Genomic DNA, 4,016 nt, shown 5'->3' on the forward strand with positions numbered 1-4,016 from the left:
CGCGGGCCTGCGGCCACGTCCCTCCGCAGCCGCCCCAGCAGCCGTTCCCGCTCCCTCGTCCCCCTCTCCCTGCCCACCCGGCTTCGCCTGCCAAGTCCGAGTTGGCACAGCTCCCCCGGCTGCGCCGAACAAAGCCGTCACCCATCCCCGAGCCGGCGCTGACAGTAAGCAAAGTGACAGGCGCATCTTCCGCATGTTAATCCAAACGGCAAGAAGGCGAACGAGCAGCGGAGGCCCCCCCTTGCCATGCACACACACGCCCCCCCTCCACCGACCCACGCACCCCACCCTTGGCACCCGACGGCCCCGATGGCCTCGTGCCGGGATGGCGAGGCCCCTGCCGGCGGGAGCACCGAAGCCTCCTCGTCGGCGAGGTTTAAATCGAGCCGAAGCCCTGCTCGGCGGGCAAACGAGGCCACTCGGCATCTGCTGTACCTGTTCCCGCTGCCTTCATCTCGCCTTGGAACCGTGACAAGAGCGCACTCGCCTCTGGTGGGCTCTCAAAGCCGCGGGTCTGTAACCCTTTGCAGGAAGTTGGCACCGATCCCAGGTAGGACTTTACTCCCCGGCTCTCGCTCTCTCCCCCCACCTCCGCCTCCCGCTCCCTCCCCTCCGCTCCCCCACCCATCCTGTCCCTTGGGCCCCTCTTGCGTCCCCCAAAACACCACGCGGGCCCCGCTCCCTCTCCGCCGTTCACCCGCCTCGTCGGCCGGGGGTAACGTGGGGGGGCGGCCGACGGCTGCTGGGTGCCCACCGAGCCCCTCGCGCCCACCGCCCTTGCACACGTACCCTGGAAGGATGACCTGGGCAAGACAGAGAACAACAACTTCCTGCTCTGGCTCCCTAAAACGCCTGTTTCCACGCAGGGTTTAGGCAGCGCGGCGAGACGGGGGGAGCTGGGAGGAGGTTTGGGGGTTTGTCGTCATTGAACCAGGCTTTTTTTTTCCTTTCCCTTTTTTTCCCCCTTTTTTCTTCTTTTTTTTTAGCCTTTTTTGCCTTTTTTTAGCCTTTTTTCTATTTTTTCCTGCCCTTTTTTCCTTTTTTTTTTTTTTTTTTTGGTGCCTTTTTTTTCTGTTTTTTTTTTTTTTTTTCCGAAACATATATTTTTGCCCGGCAGCCCAAACCCAACGCAAGAGGAAAGGGGGGGAAGAGAAATCAAATGGGAAGAGAATAGCTCCAAGTCGGCAGGACAATGCACGGGAAACGGGGAGATTAGAGTAGCTCTCGAAATCCATCACACCCGCCCCGTTTCTGAACCGTTCGCCCCCGCGCCTCGTCTTTTTTAATTCTCCCAGCTCCTGAATTATTCCAGTCCACGAGCGGGAGGAGAGCGCACAGTCCAGAGTCCCTCAGAGCTGCCAAGAGCATTGCAACAGGAAAGAAAGGAAGCGAGAGAGGGAGAGCCAGGCAGAGTCCTCACAATCGAGCAGCGAGAAGAGCAAGGAGAAATTAACATCCAATTAGTGCCGTGTTTAACGAGGGAGACAGAGGCGGCTGTTGTTTTATTGCCCTGTTCTTTTCAGGCGCATCTGACAGGCAGCAGGGAAGGCACCCCTGCTCCGAGTGACGTCATCATATTTTATTTTTTAATTATTTCCCCCCCCCCTCCTCCCCCCACGTCTTTCCTCCTTTAAGTTTCGCACAGACGATCTCGGCAACTCGGCCAGGGAAATTTGGGACTTTCTCGCATTCAAGCCACCGGCTCCCCCCTTCCACCTCCAGCCTCTCCCCCCCTCCGTCCACCGACACCAACCCCGGAAAAATAACCGCGCCAACCCACCCCAAAGTCTTTGTTCTTCCAAATAAAAAAAAAAAAAAAAAAAAAAGGAAGGAAAAAAAAAAATAATAAACGCTGGGATGAGAGCCGGAGGGAGCCCGGAGGAGGTTTCTCCGCGTGCGCGTCCGAGTGCGTGCGTGCGTCGGTCCCCTCTCCCGTCCCTCTCCCCAGACGCTCGCTCGCCTTGTAAAACTTTGCGGCATGTGACGCTGCTCCGGCCTCCTCTGGCAGCTTGACAAGAGCCGCCCGGCCGCAGAACGCAGGCGGCTTTTAAGGGAGAAACTCCATTCCGAGGGATTAGAGGATTCACATGCTCCCAGTGAGGGCCGGCGCCTCCAACAACGCGGTGGCGATGCGGACCCTCGCCCCGCCAGCCCGGCCGCGGGGGCACGGCAGGGGGGAGAGGAGCTGAGTTTAAAGCTGGGGAGGCTTTTTCCCCCTCCTGCCTCTCCCCTGGGATGGAGGGCCCAGCAGCATTCCAGCACCAAGGGAGGTGCGTGGGGGCCACAGTGGCCACAGGGAAAGCAGTCTCGGCCCATCCCATGTTGCCACCTCTTCCCCAAAAGGCCCAGGTCTCCTCAGGGCAGGATAAAACACTGTTGGCTCCCCACGAGAGCACTGCCATCCCGGGGGGGACAGGGTGGCTCAGCTTGGGGGAATTTGAGGGAGTTTCCCCACCCAAAAAGGCCCAAAGCAGGCAAGGGAGAGCGTTGAAGCAGCTTCCCCACATTCTTCCCGTCCTCTTACCAGCCACCAGCAATGGATGGAGCTGCCACTGCCATCGTGGCAGGTCAGGGCACCGTGCTGAGCTTTCCTGTCATGCCCTTCATGGCCTCTTCTCCTTGTTTCCAGCTGGGATTTCCCTTGTTTAGGGGGGAATAGTGCAGTAGGACCCAGCTCCTCCAAAACCCCCTGTTTTGGATGAAGGCCATCCCAGAGGACAAGGCTGCCCCACTCACAGCAAGGACAGGGCCAAGTGAAGACAAGGGGACAGGGACAGGGCCGCTGGTGCCTGGGTCCGGCCCAAGTCCCCACCCTGAGCATTTCCTGGCACCAGCCGTTCCCACCACCCTGGTGGCAGGATCTCCTCCGTGAGGGTTATTATCTTACATATATATGTGTTTTTTTTAAGGAATTATTTGCCTACGTGGAGCCCGGCGCTGCGGCAGAACAGCGCAAACAGCCTTATCGAGGGCAGCGCTGCCGCAGGGCACTTCCTCGTGCACGGCTGCAGAACGGGGCCCTCCCTCACTGCCAGGGGGGTTGGCAGCCCCTGGCCTTCCCGCTGACCAGGCACCAGGGTGATGGACACCATACAATCCCAAGGAGAGGTTTTCTGGGATGTTTCCCCCCTGGCTCTGCAGCGGGAGAACAGCGTGGCCCGGAGGGGTTCGGACTGAACTGAAAGGTCTTTAGCAGGACGGTTCTGCAGGGGAAGGGAGAGGACGGTGCAGTCATCAGCTGCACTTCCCTGGGCACAAAGGCTCCACCAGCATCTCGCTGCTCCCTAAATCCTGCCAGACCCAAGCATCCAAGCTCTGCGGAGAGACAGACCAGCCTTGACCTGAGATTCCCTCTCCCGGCTGCGGTCGCTGCCTCCCTTCTCCCCCCGGGCAGCCGGGAGCAGACGAGGCCAAAGTCCCGGCAATCTCTGTTTTCCACTGAAGGCTGATAAGCCGCACAGGCACGGAACGGCAGCGATCCCCACCCATCCCAGTTTTGTGCAGAAGAGTCAATATTTAAACACGAGTTTGTTTCCTGGGTGGATAGAGGAGCGTTGGTGGGAGAAATCCCCGGCTCCATCCCGGGCGCCAGACACAAACCTCCTCCTTCCACCCCTTCATTTGTTCTCCCGACCACGTTTCACCCTGGATCCCCTCTCCTGTGGCGATGGGGCCCCATTGGCTGAGCTACTTAAGCACCAGCTGCAGGGTCAAACACTTGCTAATGGGCAGCGATTTAAGGAATGCCCGAGCAGGGTTTGGGTTGTCTCCTTGCCTGCTCCTGGTGCAGACGCCGTCCTTGCGGTGGGACACCTCAAATGGAGTGTGGGACGAGAAGAACCAGGGCTAGAAATGGGTAGAGGCGAGGAAATATTTAATCATCCTAAGAATGGCAGCCCCTGCTTCAAGGTAAGGCAGTGAACTGAAGGCTTTGAAACCTGGTTTTCATTTAAATTGAGTGAACAAAACCGATATTCAAGTGTTGTGTTTACAGCAAAGTTTGCGGGTCATAGAGA

This window comes from Manacus vitellinus, unplaced genomic scaffold (assembly GCF_001715985.3).
Source record: "Manacus vitellinus isolate BGI_N305 unplaced genomic scaffold, ASM171598v3 scaffold_47_pilon, whole genome shotgun sequence".
NCBI lineage: Eukaryota > Metazoa > Chordata > Aves > Passeriformes > Pipridae > Manacus > Manacus vitellinus.